This window comes from Nycticebus coucang, chromosome 10 (assembly GCF_027406575.1).
Source record: "Nycticebus coucang isolate mNycCou1 chromosome 10, mNycCou1.pri, whole genome shotgun sequence".
Taxonomy (NCBI): Eukaryota; Metazoa; Chordata; class Mammalia; order Primates; family Lorisidae; genus Nycticebus; species Nycticebus coucang.
In genome coordinates, this window is record NC_069789.1 from 86,389,927 (window position 1) to 86,413,897 (window position 23,971).

The following is a 23,971-nucleotide window of genomic DNA, read 5'->3' on the forward strand; positions in this document are numbered from 1 at the left end:
TGAGGACACCTGCAATATTTCACACCGGGCTCTCTCTCACCTCCAGGGGTCTGTACTTGTTGCACCTGCAGCGTAACTCTCTCTCAGCTGAGAGAACTTCTCATTCTTCAAGCCTCAGCTTAGATGCCATACTCCAGAAGTTCTGCACCCTCAAGGATCATGTTAGTTTTATTTCCCATGTGCTCATTAATTACTGTGCACCTGCCCAAGTCTCAGCATGTGGCTCTTCAACTGTACTGGTCTGTTTCTTGACCCCCATCCCCTTTGAGGAACGGCAAACTCCATGAGGACAGAGACCGTGATTTGTTAACCACCACATCCCATCTTTGCCCAGTCCTTTTTCTCTTTTGATCCAAAGGAAGTTGGAAAAAGTAAGCCACATTAGGCAAATAATTCATAATTCTGGGATTCTGAAGAAAATGTCAATATCTTGCTGAGTGCTTATTAGCTGAGTGCCTTGCGACATTTCAGCTCTTCATGTTACTAGCCTCATCTCTGCAATGTGCACTGGGCACTGGGCAACCACCTGCTTTTGGTACAGAAATCAGGTGATGTGTCTTTTAAACTGATGTTAAAGCCCAGTAGTTTCCAATTTCCTGAGATTTACAACCAGTGTCATATATGTGAAACTACTCAAATCACAAAGAGGATTACTTTTCCTAGGAGACTCTCATAAGTAAGAGCAGTTTCCACAGTTTGTTTGGCACCAATAGATGTAAGTATTTTATTTAAAAAACTCAGCCGCATATAACTTTATTATAACAATTTAGAAATTGCTCTTCCATTTATTTCAGGTGTTGTCCCTTTGGAAGTGTACACTTATTTCACATGATAGTTACAAGAGGAAATTCCAGGGTCAGATGGCCCATGATCAAAACCCATCCCTGATATTCACTAATGATGGGATCTTGAGAAAATTAATTCATCCCTTTGTGCCTCGGTTTCCTAGTCAATAGAATGGCAACAATAGTATCTGCATTATAGGATTATTATATGTCTTAAATGAGCGACTACCTGTCAGGGTTTACCACAGTGCCCAGTGCCTGGTGTGAGTACTCTATCAATGTTAGCTATTATTGTTTGCCAGGGGTAAATCAAATATAAGAAGAATGCTTGGATAAGATTACTTTTAAATTCCCTGCCAGCCCTGAGGTTCTGTGTCTCTGCCTCATTCCAATCCCTCAGCATTTCTATTCAGTAGGGAGGGGGCAGCATTATCCACATTTTACAAACAGTGAAATTGAGCCATAGAGAAACACAATGTCCAGTCAGTGAGCGGCAGTCTGAAACTAGGATTCAAGTTTGTAGATGTAGGCACAAGGACTCTTCCCCAAGGCTGAGAATGTGCATTAGAAGGGTTAGCTACCTCCGGAGCTAACAAGGGTTAGCTTGAGCAGGGAGGCCCCTTGGTTCCCCCCCAGTTTCTCCATGGATGCTCTTCAAGGTCACTTCTGTCTCTATTTTTGAGATGATCTCAAGCCATATCTTCCCAGATATTTTTCTTGCCAGCATTGGAAAAAGCCATATTATGTGGCTGGATGAGGTGCCAGTGAGAAACTGTCTCCTTGGTTGCCTATGTCCCTGCCTCTGTAAGCACTCCTTTCCCCCAAACTGTGCAGAATACACACAACTCCCCTTGCTCTACAGCCTGACTCTGTGGAGGCTGCTGAGCCAGGACCTTAAACCCCTTGGGAACTCAACAACTGACCTTGCTCCAAAACAAACTGTCTCAACACTGCCCCATTCTATGTAACCCTAATTTCTATCATCCTAAGCAAAGGGTCTGCAAAAGCTCCTCTCTTTCTCCCTGGGATAGCCTGAGGGAAGTCTGTGTTTTCTTCAGGACCCTGGAGCCACCAGGAGTTTGTAGGGCCAAGGAGTATTCCCTCGCCCCAATCTGCACGAAAGAGGACTCAGAATGCTTTTCTTTTGCGTCCACTAGGGGGCTGCTCGTAGGGGGATGGAAAAACGGAGGCTTAAAAAAAATATCTTGCTGCTGAAATTTCAGCAAGAGGGGAAAAGACAGAGCGCGTGAGAGAGAGAGAGACAGCAAAGCAGTCCCAGGCTTCCTCCTTTCACGTCAGAGGCAGGAACCGACTGTGCTAAGGCTGTTGGCTCAACACGCAGAGACAGAGACAGGGGCAGACCCAGAGAGAGTGAGAGAAGCGGGGTCCTCCCTGACCCAAGGAATTACCACTAGCGGAGTGAAACAACCTGAGTTTTTGGTCTTATTTTGGTCGCCTCCTCTTTCTCCTTCCACCCGTCGCCCTGCCAGCTTGGGTTTCATTTCTTTCGTGGAGCCTCATCTCTGCCTCCCAGAAAAGGAGGAAGGGACGAGAAGGGAGAGAGGTGGGCTCCGTAGGTGAGCGTGTCAGCTGGCTCCCGCCTGAACGGACGGGAATTCTCTTCCCAGGAAGCTCCTCTGGCTCCCGGCCGCCCACCCCCAGCCCGGGTAAGTCCAGAGCACTCGCTCGTTTGATTTCCTCGCTAACGTGATTTCAGCACCAAGGAGAGCTATGAGATGCGTTTCTGTTCCTGTGACTGTGGGTTCCTACTAGGCATTTGGCACTGAGGTTACATCTATCTCTCGGCTGCCCGTAGAGCCGGTTCTGCGTAGGGAAAAGAAAGGCGCAAAACTATGTCTACCGAATTAAAGGGGGATGTGGACTCCGGCCTTGTGGGTGTGCGTGTGTACGTGTGTGTGCTGTTGCATAAGACAGGTGAGCGCTGAGCTAAATCGCCGGTGGCTTCTGCGTGTCTCCATGTAGGGCTGTTCGTTTTGTATGTAGATAAGAGGAAGGCTTGGAGAATGAGTCGTGCACCTTCTTTAACTCTCTCCCCACAAGCCATCCATGGTGAGAAAGTGTTGCAAAGGAGGCCTGGGGGAGCGGAGGGGGTTGGGAGTGGAGGTAGAGTTAAAAGTTATGCTCCTTTGAGAGCTTGAGAGAGCTGGCTTTTAAAATGTCAGTTTCCCCAGGATTCTCTGAGTTCCTGCTGTGGAGAGAGCCCAACCTGACCTTTTACTCTCTCTCCCTGTGTGAACCCAGGGCAAGTGGGCAGGTGCAACAGGTTAGCCTCAGACTGGGGCAGCTGTGGGGCTGAGGTCCTTCTGACTTCCAGGTAGTAGGAAAGTACAGGTGTCCTGAGCTTGGCGGAGGTCAGCAGAAGTGAATTAGACTACATTTGCAAGGAGGTAGGACCTGCCCTCCACTTTTCTGTTAACCTTGGTTATGAGTGGTTGGAAAGATGACAAAGTCTGTTTTCTGAGGCATCTGACAGTGGAAAATAGCCTAGAAGAAAGGGCTGCCTCCATACATCGAGGGAAGCAGAAAGAACTGAGATGGTCCCAGACTCCAGAGGGCTTGAGGTGGTACTGTGCCCTCCTCCAGCACGGAGGGCTCCACGAACAGAAGCTCATTATCACTTCATCCTTCACTGCTACTACTTTTTGTAAGGTACTGCGCTGTCTCTCCTGCTTCCTGAATCTCTGAAGTATGTTCAATGCCCGAATCTGCCTTAGTTTGGGTTGAAGACACTACCTACGTGTCCCTGCCCCTTCTGTCCTGTTCATACCCCCTGGGGGTGTCACTCAACAAGTGGTGTTGAGCATTTCCTTAAATCATCCAGGTTTCCATGGAGCCAGCATCCTACGGGGAACTTTAAAGAGACATGGCTTCTTGTAAGAGTAAGTCTTGCCTTGATTTGGACTCTGTTTCAGGTTCTGGCCACTTTCCTCAAGTGTATTACAGGCAAGGGAGATATGAGGGCTGGGGAGTGATTCGCTTTTTCCAATGGTGAATGAACCCAGGTGTGGTTACTCTTTGTCTTACTTTTAATTCAGCGTCCCGGCCTCTTCCTTTAAGATGAAGAAAATACTCTATGCTTCTGAATGGGGAGCATTCTGGGTGAGAGACCTAGTTCTGATAGTGCTGAGTGAAATGGCACCACTTTGCACCATTGTTTTGTTTTGCTTTTACTATGCTTAGCATTGGATCCAGAAACCTTAGCATCTCCCTTGAATGACAGGAAGTAGAAGGCAGCGAAGAAAAGAGAGTGAAGTCAGAGGTTGTAGTGCTAGGGAAAAAAGATTGAAATAGACAAACGCGGAGCGTCAGAAACACCGAACACTGACTCATTCAATATTTCAACTCTCCCAAATCCTTCTGTCCTTGAAATCTTCCAGTTTGAACAAATGAGTAGATAGATTTTTGTATGACATGTCCCTGAAGGTTTAAAAAAAAAAATCATACCCTTGCAGTAGACCCTGTCCAAAGCCACCATTTATTACTGAAGTCACCAAACTTAATGACCATTATCTCATTAATGCTCTTAAATTCTTTCAGAAAGAAGTGCTTAGCGATATTATTGGCCACATTTTATAAATGGAGAGACACAGACATTTAAAGTATGAGTTTAGAGGGTAGCCTAAGCGGAAATAGAACTTCTGATCTGCTAATATTCTGTCACCTGTGAAGAGCAAAAATGCTCATGTGCAAGAAGGAAGGGATGGATTGCTCCCCAGTGGGCACATTTGCAGCCAAAGCCTTTCAGTGAACTCAGTATGGAGCAATGGCTTCTCCCTGGTGAAGAATGAGAATCAGCCAGAAGGCTGGAGGTGCTGCTGGCTTTCAGTTCTCAGTAAGAAAATGGCCAGGAGCCAGGTGAAAAGCTCTCTGGGCTTATTGCAAAGACAGAGCCTTGGGCTGGTGCCCTCCAGGCTGAACTGATGTTATATGCCTAATTGCCACATTATCTTGCCCCAGACATCTCAGCTGAAGGCATCCTTCCTGGGGCGTCCTTCCTGGGCCATGTTGCCATACATGTCTTGGCTTTAGGTGTGTGGTAACTTTGGTCACCTATGAGTCATCTCTGGGACCACCTTCATTGTGTCTTCTGTGGCTCAGCATCTGAGGAAGATGACTAAGGAGAAGGAAGGGGTGAACTCTGACTAGAAGCGGGGTGGGAAACTGAACACAAAACAGTCCCACATATAAAGCACTCTTACAGCAGCCTTAGCTCTCACATCTGGCCAGCATTCTGGAAAGCTGCCATATTCTCATGTCCAACCTCCTCCATGGAGCAGAGGGGACTTCTGGGATGCTTTGGGACCTCAGAAGATTGAGATGGTAGGGAAATGTGGAAGGAAGCAGGAGGTCAGCCTATCCTGCTCTATTCTCCATGGCCATAGGTTGCCATATTTTATGTGGAAAGGGCCATGGTTACTTTTTTTTTTAATTGAGGTATAGTTTGTATATAATAAAAATGCACTGATCTTAAGAATTCAGATAAGTTTTGACAATTATGTACACCTATTTAGCCCCATCCCAAATAAGATTTACACAAGTACCCTTATGCTTCTTTCCCATCAACCTTTCTCTCCCTCAACCCCATCACTTTGTAACTTCTATCCCCATAGCGTGTGTTGCTAAATGTATCACTTAATGGATGTGTCATGTAGGCCCTAGACCTTTTTAAAAGAACATCTCAGGGTGATGAGGTCACTGTTACAGGGTGGGTAGCAGAGAGGGTGCACCCCAGTTTAAAGTCATGGTGTTGGAAATTCAGATGGTCATTTCAACTATGTGTATGGAAGCCAACACTCAAATCCAATTAGAAACCATAGAAGCCCCTGTAGGCACCTGCCTCTGAGCTGACCTGAGTTATTTGATGATGTGGTTCACAGAGATGATATTGAAATTTGTCTTAAAAACTTGGAATTCAGGCTGGGTGCCTGTAGCTCAGTGATTAGGTCGCTGGCCACATGTACCGGGGCTGGTGGGTTCGAACCTGGCCCAGGCCAGCGAAACAAAACAAAACAACAACAAAAAAGTAGCCGGACATTGTGGTGGGCACCTATAGTCCCAGCTACTAAGGAGGCTGAGGCAAGAGAATCAATGGAGCCCAAGAGTTTAAGGTTGCTATGAGCTATGATGTTACAGTACTCTACAGAGGGCAACAAAGTGAGACTCCATCTCAATAATAAAAAAGAAAAAACTTGGAATCCAGTATTCAGGTGGCTGGTCATGAGTCACTCCATCTGGGCTCCAGGAAAGTGAGCTGAGAATACCCACGTAGCTTAGCAGAGACAGAGAGAAGAGAGTTCACTGTGATAGTGCTTATGCCCTGAAATCCAGCCCCTCCTGCAGAAGCCCCTCCCGCTCCTCCATATTTAACAGTGGTTTTAGAGTCAGAAGTCACTTGCAGAGACCCATCCACCATATTAGCTCCACCAGAGATGTCTCCATTTACCCTGGGCTGTTGGCTGTGTGAAGACGTACTCTTTCCACTTTACCACTAACAAGAAATAGTGTCACCGGGGGGTTTTGATGACTTTAGTGAATATATATGTGTGTGTGCGTGCATGCAGGATAGCTGCTCACAAACACGTATGGACATCACCAGCCCTGACACTTTGCCCATCCAGTTCTCTTCCACCTTCTCTCTAGTTTAAGAACAAGATGGAGCATTTTGTGCACTATTTGCACATGGGTCCTCAACAAGGACATTAGATTTTCTGGCAGATCAATCATAAGTCAGATTCTTCAGGAGACCTCAAAATGTTCCCAGGTAGATCACAGAACTTTTTCCATGTTCAGTGGGTTACTTTGTCCTCTGCATCCCTCTGCTTGGAAACTTTGCTAAAGCACCTGCTTCCAGGGCTCTGCCCCATTCTGGGCTCACTTGCTGCAGAGAATGCCGTTGATGCCTGCCTTGCCCCTCCCCAGCTCTTTTAGGAGAAGGCTCCTGAGTCATCGCTCTCACCTGGGATCTCATGGAGTGCCACATAGGTTGCCAAGCCACCAGGTCACGGCAAATTAAAAGGTAGCCAAAGAGAGGATTCCCTGGTGCAGGAGTACAGAAGTTGAATGATGTCCACCAAACCAATTCCAGTAATGATTTGGCAGAAGTGAAGGGATACACCTTTGCTCATCTTGATTATAGGCTATGTTAACAAAGATAAGATGAGATCCCAACTTAACTAGATATTTTCATCTTCTTAACAGTAAGTTTAGTGAGGATGGGAGAATTGGAATGGAGTTGTTCAAAAGTTATTTCCAGCCATTTATTAATAATAAAAAAATTACTACATTTTTACCTTAGAGAATGACTTTGAATTAGAACTGCATTGATAAATTTTGAACACAGCAAGTTATCGATATGCCAGTTGGCAAAGGAAATGCAGACAACCTTGCTTTCTTTTCTCTCCCTCCTTTTTTCCCATTTCCCATTTTAACCATTTTTAAGTGTATAGTTCAGCGGCAATAAGTACATTCATATTGTTGTGCAACCATCATCACCATCCATCTTCAGAACTTTTTCATTTTCCCAGACGGAATCTCTGTACCCATTAAACACTACCTCTGCATGTCCTCTTCCCTAGCCCCTGGCAAGCATCATTCTACTTTCTGTCTCTGCACATGACTTCTCTAGGTACCTCATATAAGCGAATCACACAGTATTTTTCCTTGTGTATCCAGCTCATCTTACTTAGCAAAATATCTTCAAGGTTCATTCATGTTGCAGCACGTATCAGAATTTCTTTTTTTTTTTTTTGGCCGAATAATATTCCACTGTGTGTGTACACATGCACACAAACACACGCAAGTATACACATACATTATATACACACCACATTTTGTTTATCCATTCACCTATCAATGGCAGCTTGGGTCATTTCTTCTCTCCCTCCTTTAATTCTGGCTCATTATCTCTGCCTCGGCTTTGTTCTGTAACAGGGAAAGGGAGACTTCTTGGTCATGGCACTCACTTGGGTTGATATTGTTCCCTTTCCCTATGAAGTCCAAGAAGATGGCTTCCTGGAGGAAAATCAAGGAGGATACAGGGGACTGGTGCAAGTGAATTGAATTGGGTCCATCTCCTATATTCAGACCTTCACCGTTAATGTGTACAACAGACACGGTTTAAGTGAACTTGGATCCTAAACTCTCCCTTATTCTTCCCATGAAGTGCCCCAATCTTATTCCAAAGAGGGAGCAGCAGGCAGAGGGGTGCAGCCTCACCAAGGTGGGGCATGTCTCTGGGTTATGTATTATAAGATGAGACCTCATAATGAGGGAAGGAGTCTGGGGGCAGGGATAAATAAGCCAACAGACTCATTATAGTTTGCTGAAGGATTTTAGCCTGATTTCCTAGGGATCTCTGTCTTAGAGCAGAGTTCCATCAAATGCACCCTGACTTGGCTCATCTAATAACATCTCACACTCTGTTCATAGATAATTCAATAAGTTTATTACCAGGACCCAGGAGGAATTTGTGGTTCTTTTAATCTGAATGTGTCTTCCTTATGCTACACAGTATGTGGGAGACAAAGGTAGGGAGGCCTAGAATATTGATCCCAAGACATTATCAACCCAACATGATTAACACTGACAACAGCCTAGCAACATCTCTGGGCTGGAATCTGGGCCAACATTTACTGAGTACTTACTGTGAGCTTCAGACAAGCATTTGGCACAGAGTATGCCTTCAATAAATAATTATCACTATAAATGAACATTTCAAAGACTTTATATCATTTAGTGGCTAAAACATTAGGACATAGCCTGTTATCCCCATTTTACAGACAGGGAAACTAAAGCACTAGTGATGCTAAATGACTTTTTCAGCTTTTTACAGCTAAGAAGAGGTAGAGCATGGACTCAAACCCAGGTTCGAAGCCTGCATCTTATATGGTTCTTTAATATTGCTTTTATCATTTGTAGTAGAAGTTCCATAGATGATCACTTCCATACATTGACCTCCTCCTTAAGTCGACCTAATTTTCATAGACATTTCATACACACCACATGTATCAGTACAGTACGCTTAGTTCCTTATGTTGACCCCCTCCATATGTTGACCAGTTTGTTACAGTCCCTTGGATGGTCAACTTACCAAGGCTTTACCATATTTGGCAATTAATGATAGCTTCCCTGTGATTCATCTCAAGCATCTTTAGAGGGATTTTACATCTTGCATTATTGCTTGTCTTTATATATGAAAACTTCCTGCCTCTCCACCTGCATTACCTAGTTTACAAGAGTTGGAAGAGCCCAGCACAGGGCCTGACACATAGTAGTGCTCTTCAAAAACTTTCTGCATTTGAGTCTGCTCAACCTAAGTTGACTTGAGTCTGCTTAACCTAAGTACAAGAATTCTCATGCTTGTTTCCTTTTTAATAGTAATAACTACTCTGATTTATGGAGTGTTCATGATATGTCAGGCACTATACAAGACTGCAATGTAGCGGCTCTCATGTTTATTGGTGGTCACTGTGTGGGGGCCAACATGCTACACATTGCCCGTAAGTTCTCTTATTTAATCCACATAACAACGTAGCAGAAATGTTGGCAAAGAAAACATTCTTCTCCAGCCAAGTGAGAAAGGGAGACCCTGGTCAGGAACAAACATGAGTTGATATCATTCCTTTCTTCCATGAAGACCATAGAAAAAGAACAAACAGATGAGAGAAAGCTCTTGAGAGGTTCCGAGAGGCTAAGTAGCTTGCCTGAAGCCACACAGCCAGTAGGTTGCAGGGCTGAATTTGAACCAAACTTGTTTGCAACCGAGCCTGAGATCTCTGTTTGCTTGCTGCTGCTGGTGGCTTAGCCTTAGCTAGTCACACCCTGGGCCACAGAACCCAAGAAGTAAGACCTGGGGGGTTATTAACGGAAAACTTGACTTCAAATTCCTGCCTCATCAAGTACTAGCTCTGTGACCTTGGACAATTACTTAACCTGTCTTAATCTGAGGTTCCTCATCAGAAGTCTCCTCACCTCCCGAAAGCCTATAGAGACCAACCTGTCTTCTTTAAGGGGTTCTTATAAGAATTAATGGGATATGACTACAACGTACCTAGGGCAGTGCCTGGCATGGAACACGCCCTCTTATGAACATTGTGCTACTTGCTACAGTAGAACCTCTGTAAGTTGACAACCCAAAGGACTGATCAAGATACCAAGGTGGTCAACATAAAGAACTAGGTCTACTGTACTGATACCCTGTTTCACTGAAAATAAGACAGTGTCTTATTTTAAGGTGTGCTCCCCAAAATGCGCTAGGTCTTATTTTCAGGGGATGTCTTATCTTTCCTGTAAGTAGGTCTTATTTTTGGAGGATGTCTTATTTTCGGGGAAATAGGGTATGTACATGGGTGCCTGTCCAGTCTATGAAAATTAGGTCAACTTAAGGAGGTGGTCCATTTAGGGAAGTGGTCAACTATGGAGGTTCTACTGTATTTAATTTGGCCTAGAGACTGGGTGCAGCCTGGGAACTCAGTATTTTAACAAGCTAACAATTATCTGGGCTGACCTGGATTTTATATTCTCAAGTGTTAATGGGTTGGGCTGGCCTTTGTTTTATATCACCTTGATTTTAGGAGCATGTGTTGGCTATGTTTTCTTCTACTCTTTTAGCACTGAGAGCCCGGCAGGCTGATATTTAAAAATACCTGAAAGATCCTCTTGCCAATTAATTACCTAGAAATTGTACCAGACTGAAATTAATTCAAGCCTGAAGGAGACAGTGGAGTTGTGAGCCCTGTTCCTCACTCAGCTGGGGACCATGAACCTTTAGATTTCCTTTTCTTCTACTTCTCCTCCCTCCAGGTTCTCCTACCTTTCTGAGTTTTATTTATGAAACATTTTCCTTTCCTTTATAATTATGTTTTCCATAAGAAGAACATTTAATAGCCACCTCCTGGCTGGGCTAGAGTAATTGTTTGAATTTTTTTATGGTGTGCAATTTCAAAGGCTTGAGTTTATATAGATTACCTTGAATTTATCTCACCAAGTGCATGGAAACAGAAGCTACCGCCAGCCTCATGAAGTATTGTAAACCCTGTAGCCACTGAGTGCCGGCATTTGTGTTTGTTTCTCTGAACCGATTTCTGTAAAACATACCCCCTAATAAGCCAATTTTTACCAGTCTGTCCTGTTTAAGTGCTGCCTGACATCCCTCGTGAGCTTATCACTACCAAGGTCAGCAGTGGTGCTCTGGCCAAGGGACAGGTGTGGAGAGCAAGTCAGCTGATAGCCTGGTGGCTTCTGTATCTCCTCCCAACCACCTGGCCAGCTGTGAACCAGGGGTGAAGACTCCTGCAGACAGAGGGGAAGGCAGGCCTAGAGAGCCCACATCTGCCTTGGTACAGGGAGGCCAAGGTGGCCAGCTGGGCAGAGGGACAGGACCCTGAACACCAAATGAGAGCCCTGACAATAAATAGTCATACTGAAAAGGGCAAAGGCCAGGGCCATCTCTAAAGGGACCTTCTCCTCACGGTGACCCAGGGTATGCCACAGAGAGGTAGAACTTATAAACCAAGCTGTAAAGCCTGCTGTTCAAAGCCATATATATTTATAGAGATATAAATGAAGTTTAATGCTGGCAAAACTCACCATAAAAGCAAAAGACTTCATCTGTATCTGTACTTCAGGTGCTGATCAATGCAAGGCTGCCTGCCTTTCTGCAGCCCAGAAGCCTCAGGGAGCAAGTGCGCCCTCCTGCTCCCACGCGGCTCTGGAGCCGGCCCCGGGCGTGAGGGGCAGAGGTCTTCCGAGCATCTGCCAGGGAGGCGGCCAGCAGTGGTGCGCTCTCCTTATCTCAGAGGGCTGTTTAAAAGCAGTGAGGAAAGAGAAAAGGAAAAAGCACTGCCAAAACCAAGCGGTTTCAAACAGTCAGGAGTCTGGCTTTAAATAAAACAATTGGAGGAAGGTTGCCTTTTCATCTGCCTCAGAAGCTGCCAGGTTTCTGCTCCTCGGAGCTCCAGATGGGCTGTGACTGCAAAGGCGGCCTGACAGGCCCCACCCCCTGAGTGTCTCCTCCGACCTTGCTTCTCCTACTGCCTTCATGCTGGGCAGGCAGAAACGCGATAAAACTCTGCCTGGCAAGAGTTCAAATCTTGGTTCTGCCACTTACTAGCTGTGCAGATTTGGGGAAATCACTGGATGTCTCTGAGCCTCAGTTTCCTCATCCATGAAATAGGGTCAATAGTTCCTGCCTCTCAGTATTGCTGCACAGGTTCAATGAGATGTCATTTTCTGCGGAAGCCCATAGCAGACCTTACTTAGACCCTTAGAGGGTCTTTAATTTGTAGAGTTCTTTCTCACTTGATGGGAGCATCTGTGGCAGAGGGGTGCATTCTGAGGGCAGAGGTTGGGAGCACAGGCTGCTTTGACAAATATCCTCTCTGAACTGGGGCGAGGGAATCCCCGGGTGGTCTGAGGCTGGCTGCTGGAACAAGTGCATTCTGGAGACAGGCAGGGGACAGGAGCCTCGTTCTCTTCTCATACAGCCACCAGCTCTTCTCTGAGCTGCAAGGCCTCTGAGCTGGAGCTCTGGGAGGGCTGGCTGACCAAGTAGGATGGCTCTCATCTCCATGGAGTTCCCCTTGTGGTGGGGGCCTGTCTGTGTCCTCATAACTGGCTCCCTGGAAAGACAAGAGGCATCAGTGCAGCCGACCTGGGGCACCATTTTCCTGGGGTATGTCTTTGGGTGACCAGGGAAGCCCTTCCAGACCGACCCTCAAGAGGTCATGCCAAGGGGTTGGGCTTCATTCCAGTCACCCTCCCTCCAAGGAGGAGATGGAATATTCTGGAGGCAAGGAAAGGGTGCTGCTGATCTGGAGCCTGATACACACTGAGTAGGGTGAGAGGAGATGACTATCAGGCAATCTCTTATTAAAAATGGTCTGAGGCACAGTGCCCACGTTATTAAAATGCAAAGTAAGAGTGCGCCGTACCCTTCTTCCTACCCCCATCCCTTTTTTCATTTGTATTTTATCAGCTTAATTTAGTGAGAATGAAAGGCTCAGGCAGCCATCCTTGGTGAGTAGGAGGGCAAGGAAGGAAATTCCCCAAGAGGGCCTGAGGGGGCTTCCCTGGCCGTGTCTCCCATCTATCCCAGCAGGAACCTCTTCCTAGACCCTGGTAGCACCCGGGGACAGTGAGCAGTGCAGACCTCTCTCTCTGCACGCACACCCATTCCATCACTCTCATAATTTCTCGGTGGGGTCCCATGGGCCTCTGATGACCACTTTTGGCAGACAGGGACACAGGGTCTCACCTGGTATTCCCTAACTTTGTGGCGGTGGGAAATTTTGGCAGGGCCTCTGCTCCTGTTCTTTGAACTATTTTGACTTTTTCTTTTTAACTTCTTAAGGTCAAATGTTAAGGGATCATTTGCCAGTGGCAAAAAACAGTGAGAAAGAGAAAGTAGCTTTTCAATCCTGAAGTTTTACATTTCACTTCAGGGGCGGTCTCTGCAACTCGCCCGTGGCAGTGAAGTAGGAGCCTTCTGGCAGCGGTGGTGAGTGGTTACCCAAGGTCTGATCTGAAGATGTTTAGGAGCTCCTGGGCTCACAAATCACCAGCTAGATCCAAAAATAGCTCCGTGTCTATTTTTCAGTAGCATAATAACCACCAATGTGTATGTGATAAAAACTGTCAGGCGATGACCTAGGTACTTCATGCATAAAAACTAAATCTGTACAGTCTATATGTGCATTGAATCTATACGGTCACCTTTGGCGTGAGGTGCTATTATTACCCCCATTTTATAGGAAGAAAAGCTGCGGCACAAAATTTATAAAATTTGCCTGAAGACACTTAACAAATGCTAGAGTCAGGATTTGAACCTAGGGATTCTGCGCACTTAATGACCATGCTGTCTCTGAGCATCACTTAGAGACCTTCCAGGTTCCCTGCTGCCAGAGAGTGATACGAGATGCCTAGAGAACCATAGTCTTCACAAGCTCACTTTGAACCACAGAGGTCAGGTGCAAGGAAGATGGAGCAGTCACTATTTCTATCTGAATCTCCGTGCTGCCACTGCTACTCTCCCTCCTTTGGGGAATCATTCTGTTTTTTCAATGAAGCCTCATCTAACTCCTTCACAATGAGAAAAGAATCCAAGTGCAAAGCAAGTGAGTTTTCTTACATGCATTTCCCTTCATTCAATCTCAGAAGGTAGTGTCAGTTCTCATCTATCCACAAAAACCTCACTCACTTTGTGGCTTATTCCCTTTGGGGATTATCTGGGCCAAAGTTATAACCACCCATCCCTTGTGGGTCACTTCTTTTAACTCTCATCTGCCATCATGCAAAATGAAATTCTCGTAATGGATTCTCAAATGATGGGTCCAGCTGGGCAGGAGAATGGAGGGCAGAGGCAGAAAAGTCCAATTTGTTTCTGTTGAGGGTTCTCATTCAGCTGTGAGGCCATACATTCAGCACCAACCGTAGTTAGGGCCACCAGAAGATCAGGGGTGCAGGGGAGGTAGCGTCGGCAGGGGTGCAGGGTGGCTCAGTAGCAGCCAAGACAGATCCCTGCTCTTAGTCATAAACTGAGACAGCAGTAAGTGTCAGCAAAAGACACAGGTGGGCTGCTCAGTGCTTTAGAGACACCCACAACTTGTAAGGCACAGTGGTGAGCCAAGCCAAGAGGTAGACTCATCCCATAATAAACGCACTGGGAGCAGGGCAGGCGTGGGCACCCCAGAGCAGGCCTGGGAGCCCCAGAGCAGGCTTGGTTAAAGGTTAGTGTTTAGCTCTTGCATTAGGGGCTGAGCAGGGGACACTTTGGGGACAGGCATATCACAGCTCTAGGTGAGGCGATTCAGGACTGAGAATCCATCCTATAGACATGAGGCTGCAGTGAGCATGAGTTCTAGAGATGGTAAACCTGAACTTAGGTCCTGGCCCTGCCAACTGTGCTCCCTTGGTGAAGTCACCTAACCTCTCTGAGCCTCCATTTTCTAATCTTTAACATGGGAATAATAACACCTCTTTAAGAACTTTGTGAAAACTTAAATACCTTGGTATTTAATAGGTACTCAACTGTTTATTCCCTTTCTCTGGTAGAAATGATAATTGCCTGCATTTTTTCCCTCATGCTTTATATTTTACATAGATCACATTTGATCCAAAAAATCCTTTGTAATGGTAAGCAAAATGGCTATTGTTAATTGCTCCTGTTTTACAGCTGGGAGCACTAAACTATAGAGCCTCAGTGACTTCTCTGAGGAAGCACTAGGTACTAAGTGACAAAACTAAGATCACAACTTCACTACCTTGCACCTTGCACCTTGCAGTTTAATCATATGTTGCCCCCCTCCCCACTGGTGTGATTAGGCTGGTCCTGCCCAGATGCCCAGAGGACAGAATTAGCTCCCACGGGCTCTGCAGCATCTCTGTGGGTACTGGGCGGGGCCTGGGGTATCCTTTAGAGACTTTGGCACCAGGCCTCTTAAGTCTTTTCATTTCTTTCTTTCTGTTTTTTTTTTTTTTTTTTTTTTTTTGAGACACTCACTTTGCCACCCTCTGAAGAGTGCAGTGGCATCACAGCTTACAGCAACTCAAACTCTTAGGCTTAAGCTATTCTCTTGCCTCAGCCTCCCAGGTAGCTGGGACTACAGGCACTCGCCACAACACCCGGCTATTTTGTAGAGACAAGGTCTTTCTCTGGCTGAACCTGTGAGCTCAGGTAATCCACTTGCCTTGGCCTCCCAAGTGCTGGGATTACAGGCGTGAGCCACCATGCCCAGCCTAAGTCTTTTCATTTCTTCAGTGTGTTCTGAGCTACCTTCTTCAGTATGCTAGTGCTGAATGTCACCGAGGCCCAGTTTCCTGTGGGCCAAATAGATACAAAGTGGCTTTTTTCCCACTTCCCCCAGCCAGACATCTTGGGAACCCCAGTCCCTTTGAGTTGCCACTACACAAGAAACAGCCAGCACCTCATTCCTGTGTTAGCAAAACAACACAAAGCCTGTGTCCAGCCAGTGGGAAGCTCCCAATGTTACCTCTACAGAGAAGCCCACCCTAATTGTCATATCTACCCTGTTTCCCCGAAAATAAGACATCCTCCGAAAATAAGGCCTACTTACAGGAAAGATAAGACGTCCCCTGAAAATAAGACCTAGAGCATCTTTGGGAGCACACCTTAAAATAAGACACTGTCTTATTTTCGGGGAAACAGGGTAAAATAGCTCTCCTCATCACTCTCACGCTTTATTTTTGTCTATCATATTTATCACCAGCTAACATAGCATGTATTTATTTGATTTCTTTCTTATTGTCTCTTCCTTCCCAGTAGAGTAGAGAACAAGGGCTTTATCTGTCTCATTTGCAGTTGCATTCCCAGCCTGGAATGCAGCTTGTGTTCAATAAGTATTGGTTGAGTGTAGGAATAAATGGGGAATCCAATATTCTCTGTTTCAACAAGCTACTAAAGACCTACTCTGAGCTGGTCATTTTTTTAAAGCCTGGAGGAGGAGTTGAATAGGACACAGCTCTCTGTCTCTGAGGGTTTCCCAGTCTGGCTGGAGTACAGGGTAACCAGCTTTGTGGAACAATGCAGCACTGGCATCTAGGAACAAGCTACGAGGGAGGGAGCCCATTAAGTTCCACAAAGGAGACGACATGTGAGCTGTATATTAAGGATGCATAGGGCTTTGCCAACCAAAGAAGAGAAAAGGAGCACCCCAGGTAGAGGGAACAGTATGTGCAACAGTATAGTCATAGAAAAGGCAGGTTGAAAGGCAATTGGGAGAAGTGATGTACCTGGGACACAGGAGTGCTGGGCCATGGTGCAGGTGATGGTGAGAATGGCGGGAGATGATGCTGGAAAGGAGACTGTTATTGGCCTTCCTCTCAGGGTACCTAGGGGGAGAGGGGCCCATGGCTCTGAGTACTTTGGGCATAAAATCTTGTGCTATGCTGTAGGATGTAAGTTAGTTGCCTCTCTCATCAGAGAATTAAAGGCATGGCTTCCCCAATTTTATTCACTTTTAAGATATTGTTTTAAATTAACCACATCTTTTACTGTAAGATCTCCAAGCCAGAAAGTGAGGGTGTGGACTTGGGGTGGGTAGATGGGACCTGTAGAGCCACTGTAACACCTCATCTTTAGCTGGAGGATGCTGTTCTGTCCTCACTTTAACAAGAGAAGGTCCGTTCTCAGCCACCCGTGCTGACTCCTCTAGCTCCTTCCGTGAGAGTGACACCACTCTGATTGGTAACATAGAGGTTAAACGCAAGATGGTGTAGTGGGAATGAGGGATAGAGAAGGAATGAACAAATGAAACAAAGAAAGGCCTGGGACCAGAAACTTTGAATGCCCATTCTGTTTCCTTTAACTGTGGCTTGTTTAAGAAAATTGTCTATTCTGTTTATTCAACTCCTTCTCTTCTGGAAAGAGGATGTGGCTGGGAGGCTCCCATGCCAGGGGCTCCACTCTGGGAAAATGCTTCCCTATTGATTTGTGTGTCAGCAATTTAAATGGGGGTATTTATACTGCTGCTGAGCACCTAATAAAAATTTAAATTATCTTAAAAGAAAAAAAAACAAAACAGAGGAAGGAAAAAAACCCTCACCAAGGTACAACCTCCTAAGGAGAGTGAAAAACAGCCACACATACGATGTGAGGGTCTCGGGGAGGGAGCTGGAAGAATAGGATTGTGAGGTCTGCTGAGAGGTACCTCAGGCCTTTGCATTTCTCCTTTCAGAGGCCTCTTTCTCCTCTCCAGACACTGTTCCCAGGCTCTCCAACTCTAACTTCAGGCTCTGGCATCATCATGCATTAGCTGTGGAGCTTGGGCATTTCTTTCCAAGACTTTCTGTTCCATAAATAGGAGGAAAGGATGGTATCTTAAATGATATTGCCTATGCAAAGCTCTTGGATAGAGCCTAAGCACATAGTAGGTACTCAACCAATATGTACATCTTATCCCCATTCTCCAGGACCCCGTCTTCAGATTCTTCCTCACAGGGTGTGGCCTATAGTTTATTAAAATCTGACTACTGCCAGCTGCTGTCTCACTTGAAAGACCCTGAATCACTAAATCACACCGATGTATAAATGATTGATAACAAATTAATAGGTTAGGTGGTAGCACTTATGGAAATCAGGAAGAAAGAGCTGAAGGAAGTTTTAATGGCAGAATGTCAGAAGTCATAGGCTAGGATATTTTGAGTGAGGAGGCTTCTGCAGAGTTCCTTCAATCAAGCCTATTAGGAACCTATCTGATCACCTGTAAAGACACAGGTCAAGAGAGTAGGGGAGTGGGGCATTCTCTCAAACTTTAATGTCAGCATCAGAGGGCTCACCCCTCCCCAGCAATATCCTTGACCTTGACAGTGCCTTTACTGTATCTTCTCCAAACTACGGACTTTGAGCTTCCAGACTCTGGACCCCTTCTGTTTCTGTCCTATTTCTCAGCTCCCATCTACAGCAAAACTTACTGAAAATGTCACTGTTCCTAATTCTCTCTTCTGTTCTCTTTTCACCCAATCAGGCTTCCATCTTCAGCACTCCAAAGAGACTGTTCTTGTTGGGGTCCTCAGTGACCTTCATGTTATCACATCTCTATTATTTTCTACTTGAACTCTCAGCATGGTCAGGCAATTATTCCTTTCTTTAAACCACTTTATTCCATTGTATTTGGTGACACACATTTATCAAGTTTCCCTTCTATTCCAATGGGCACTACTTTGCTGGCTTCCCTTATTGTACTCAACCTCTATCAAGTCAAGTTTCTCCAGTCTAACCCTGGAGTCTTTCTCATCTCTCTTAACACCTCAGGTGATTTCACATGTCTTATACACCAATGACACCTACGTCCACCTTTAGTTGTGGCATCTCTCTGGAATCCAGCTTAGAGGTCTATCCAGCATCTCTACTTTGATAGTTTAATAAAATCTTCCAATAATGTGTCCAAAAGAGAACTCTTGATTCACTGGCATCTTGAACTTTTTCTTTTTCCAGTCTCTTCCTTCTCAGTAAAAGATACCACATATACCTAGTTGCTCAAGTAACAAAACCAGAAGTAACCAAATCCTTCCTCTATGACCATCATCTTCAGGTCTCACATGGTCCATTGCAAAAGCCTCACAATGTTGCTGCTGATTCCACTCTTCTCCTGCAGCTAATCTGTAACTAAAATTAAAGTGATCTATTGAAAATCTAAAGTAATATTGTATTGATTCCTTCTTTAACCCTCCAGTAATTTTCCTTACACTTCAGATAAAATTCAAATGTTTACCCTTGTCAACAAAATCCTGCATGATCTCAGCCCTCCCAACATCCCTTTCAGACCCCATCTTGTGGGTTTCTACCATTCATTGTTTCATTCATAGTAATTTATTGAAAACAACAGTCTCAGGCTTCTTAGGACTTTTCCAATATCTGTTTTCTAAAATTCAGACAAATCTTCAGAAGCATCTACATCAATTCTCTCATTTCAAAGACAAAGGGACACAGGCAAGAGAAGGGAAGTCTCATAGCAAATCAGTGTAGCCAGGACCAGGTCTCTTGATTGCCAGCATGGTGCCCTTTCCACCTGAGCTTGCTGAGTGATCCCAGCCTTCTGAACGTTCCATTGATGTCTCACCTTATGAACCTCAGAGACCACCATCTGGTTAGAGACATAGGTCTGGGATTTGGTTCATTCTTGGTTGTGAATTGAAGATTGACCCTATGTGCTATTGTGAAAATCCAAAGTTTCTGGGAAATATGTAACTCCCAAGAGAAAGGTTCACCATTTTTTTTTTTTTTTGACCCTATGTGGACTGTTAAGTAGGCAACAAGGTCAAACCATCTTTATAGTTCCCTTGTCATTCCTTAGGCGGATTCTTTGCTCTGGAGCACTCAAGAAGTCGTCAGGTAGAGAGGATCATCATTTCAGTCTAGCCTTGATCTGTGGCCCCTTTGTGTTCTTGTTTTTCTTGGCTGTCACTCCTTTCATGCCACATTGGGGCTCATTCAAGCTGATTTCCCCAGCCCTTCCCACTTCAGTCTCTCTGTTGATTTGCCTATAATCAAGGGTTATTTGTATATCATATTTACTTCACTGAACAACAGCCATTGCTTTGAAGGATTTCATAACATGCTATCACATAAATTATTTTGGAAAAATAATAACTTAAAAACTCAGCTATTGTGATAATTTGTGACCATATTTTTCTTTCTGCTTTTCCTTTCCTATCTTACATCATTGGCCTACTGTTGAGCTTTAAAAGTCTGCACCTCCAATGCAGATCTCAGCTAGGCATTTGCGGAACTGCTTTCAACAAAGAGAGTATTTGTTTAATCACAAAGCATATTCTGCTTTGTATATGTACTTTGTCTGACCACAGACAGGGAAGGTAGAAACCCTCCTTGTGAAAACTCTCTGAACTACACCCTCTGACCCTTATGTGACTACCTGTACTTTAGGAAAAGGAAGAGGTATATTTGGGGTGCAATTTTAATTTATGTTAAGATTCCAATTGCAGTGAACCTCTCTAATAAAATTTTAACTTAAAAGAACATTAATCAGCAACAACCTGCTCTCCACTTTATATCTTTAAAGATCCCACCAATTATATTGCCACTTTTTATTTCCTGGCCTCCCATCACCCTGCAGTGTGTAACATAGAGTGGATTCCTGTATCAACTGTTTGAATAAAGGTTAGTTGGCTGGTATTGGTTTGGAATTTTATTTCTTACCTGAGTAATCTGGAGATGTTCTTGAGGATTGGTTTTAACATACCCAGTAACACTAATACTTTTATATGTTCTTCTGTTACTGTATTTGCTATCACTTAAATAATCCATTTTCTGCTTCATTTACTTGCCCATTCTATGAAAGAATCCCCAGGGTGCCTCCTGAACACTCGAAACCATTTGTCCTCATTGCATTTTTTGTGTAATTTGCACCTTGGATGCTTTCTCTCACTACCCCACTTCTATTTCCATGACACATTCTGGAAGACAGTATCTCAGTCCCAGGAGCTGTCCTAGGTCCTGAATATCCAGATGTGAAGAAGGCCTCTGAGCTCATGAAACACACATCCTAGGGAAGACCATGCTCCAAATCCTTTGCCAAGATTTCCCTCCTTGATATCTCTTACCTCTGTCTATGTCTCTCCATCTCTCACCTGCTAGAAATTTATTCTACCAATTCTCATATTTCTCTATTAAAATGAGAGCCTCACTGTCCTCCCCACATCCTCTCTTGTCTATTTCTCTTTTTTAAATCAAATTTTGATGCTTTATTTTCTTTAGAATAAATAGGTGCTGTGATTGTTGTTGATAAAGAAACAGATGCCACTGAGATTTTGAGGGCTATGGTTATCGTGGATATTGACACCTGCGATGCGTTTTGTGAGACACTTAATGTCTATATTCAAAGTCTACTTGGATATAGACTTTAAGGTGGTGGAAGTCCTATTTGTTGTGACCTGTGATGTTGTCATGGTAGATGTTTATGTGGGTTCCATGGTGGTGATTGTCACATTGCTTGATATCAGAGAAACTGGAGCTTTTGGTGGTTTCACAGTGCTGTTGTAAGATTCACTTGTATGCCAGGAAGTCACATATTGGACGTTGTAGTTCTAGAGACTGGGAAGTCCAAGATTAAGGTGCTGGTCTGGTAAGGGCTCACTTTCTGCTTCTCAGGTGGTGCCTTCTCACTGTGTCTTCCCCTAGTGGAAAGGGGCATGATGACTTCTACTCCATTCAACACAGCTCTCAGCAATACATGTATCTAATCATGTCACTTCCCTGTTTAAAACCTTCGAGCACTTCCCATTGATCTTAGGACACAAATAAAAATTTTTAGGAGACTCTACATGACCCAGCTCTTGCCTCTCTCTCTAGCTTTTCTCCCTCTCATTCTATGGGCTCCAGCCACTCTGGGCTCCTGTAATAGTCCTCCAAGCACCCCAGGCTCTGTTCCTTCCCTTTTGCTTTCTTCCCTTTCACTCTATGCCATCTCACTACACCTTCCTTCCATCGCCTAACTCACTTCCATCTGCAGAGTTTGGTTCAGATGCCCCTTCCTCCAGGAAGCCATCCCTGGCTCCTCAGACCTGGGCCAGGTGCCCCTGTTACATGCTCTCACAGAACCTTCTAAGTTTCTCTTTATTATTCAAAATTTTAGATTGTGAAGCGTAACACATACATAGAAATACACATGAAGCATAAACATTAACTTTAATGAATAATAATAAATCCAGTTTCCTGTAAACACCTTCCAAGTCAAGCAATAAAACATCATTAGAACTCCAAGGACACCCCAATAGCAAACCTCTTCTTCCACTAGCAATAGTGCTTTCCTCACATCGTGTAATATATTCTTTACTTTTGGGGTTTAGAATTTATCAGCTTAGAAATTTATATATACATATTTGTTCAAAATATTAAAAATATAAAATGTCATATAAATTTTGAAATGTCATAAAAATTATGAATATTTTATATAAAGTTATCAATTTAGAAACATATGCATATGTTCTAATAATATATACATAAGATTACTTAATTAATGTGGCAGTTTCCCCAAAGAGCAGGAACACTGTCTCTTTGGTCACCTTTGTCCTTGCAGCCTGTCCTGCCCCATCCCTGGCACGTAGTAAACCCTCAATAGACATTTGGAGACTAAGTGAGTAAAGATGACAGCCAGGCAGACTTCAGATAAGGGCTAAGCTGTCATGAGTCCGTATAAGGGGGAGACCCTTATGTCAAGACCCTTTTAAGGGGGCTGTGAATTAAGGGCTAGGGCACTCCCTGCATATGAGCCTGTAGTTCAAATGCATCCTCCATGTTCCCCTTCAAAACTTTAAATAAGAAAATTGAGAAAGCTATGTAGGAAAATAACTGTCTATCTATTTGTGCCTCTGTGTATTTTTGTATCTTACTGTTCATTTATTTGTCCATTGCACCATGTAATATGATACAAATGCACACCTATTAAAAAATATCAGAAAAGTAGAGTATTGTAAGTTGGAGTGGGAAAAAATGGTTACTGACTCGTAAGCAGGCATAAGTATTGGCCTCCACTCATGACCTACAGGAATAAACCCTGTCCCTGTCAGCATCTCAGACTAGAAGATGGTGAGGAAATAAACTGTGTCTCAGGGATTTGATTCATGAGGCAGAAAAACTGTGGCAGGATCATGAAAACACATGAATTATTCACAATTCAACCCGGATAGGGGAAGAAGGAGGCGGGGAATGACCAGGAAAGGAACATCAAGAAAATGAAGCTCTCATGGTCAGGGAGGGGCACAGGAGAGGCAGTGGTGGGGGCAGCCTCATGAGGGGACTAAAGCAGATAGGGAGGTAAACAAACCTGTCACTTGAGCAGGTGACCAGAGAAAACCTGGTGGGAGTGAGGGTGGATGGGTAAACTGAGGGAGTGTCTCCCACACCCAAAAGCCAGTTTTAGCTAGAGCAGCAACTCAGCAGCTCATGATTTAGTTAAAAAAAAAACACACACACAAAAAAAACCGTGATGCCAGGCTCCCAGCTGTCATGTGGTTATAGGAGAGGAGCAACACCTGAGTGGGAGGCAGCCTGGTCAGCCAGGCAGGGTCAGGCGCTGGGAGAGCTCAGAGGAATGTCACCTGTACGAAGGGCCAGTCTTTGCTCCAGTTGTGTCTGGGTGTGTGAGGAGGGAGAGGATGACAAGGTTTGTTCCTCAACATAAAAGAGAGACTCAGGGTTGTGTTGAGTGAGAGGGAGCTGTGTGAGTAACAGATCAGAGCAGGTGAAGGCTGGTGTGGGGAACTGAGTAGTGCAGGAGCAGGGCTGGGAACACAACTTAGGTGAGTCAGGGAGTCACTGGGGACACAACTTAGGTGAGTCAGGGAGTCACTGGGGAGGCAGCAGGGGGCAGTGGGCAAGGAGCTGTCTGGCTTAAGCACCTGGGTGGGGCAAACACAGTCAGTTCCTGTTAGTTTTGGATTAATATGAGGATACAAACTATTGTGTTGCAATGTTTGCATTTGTTAGGTAAAGTCCCTGTTGTAGTTGTGTCCTGTACACAGGAGGTGTGTTACATACCCTTAAATTGTGCCTGATAGGTGGGTGTATATTAGTTCATCACTGGCTTCATATTAATATTGAGTACAGTGGATACTTGCTTTTCCATTCTTGTAGTATTTTACTAAGACGAATATGTTTTAACGCCATCTAGGATAATACAAAGGATATAAAG

General features: G+C 44.6%; 1 protein-coding gene across 2 annotated transcripts in view; it reads left to right on the top strand.

The window, feature by feature from the left end:
- Window positions 1–2,093: 2,093 nt before the first annotated feature.
- TNR (tenascin R) overlaps window positions 2,094–23,971 on the top strand; it is a 432,007-nt gene continuing 410,129 nt past the window's right edge. For both annotated transcript variants that reach the window (XM_053607624.1, XM_053607627.1), the window contains exon 1: window positions 2,094–2,452. The gene's annotated coding sequence lies outside the window, so the exon portion shown is untranslated. The remainder of the gene's footprint in view (window positions 2,453–23,971) is intronic.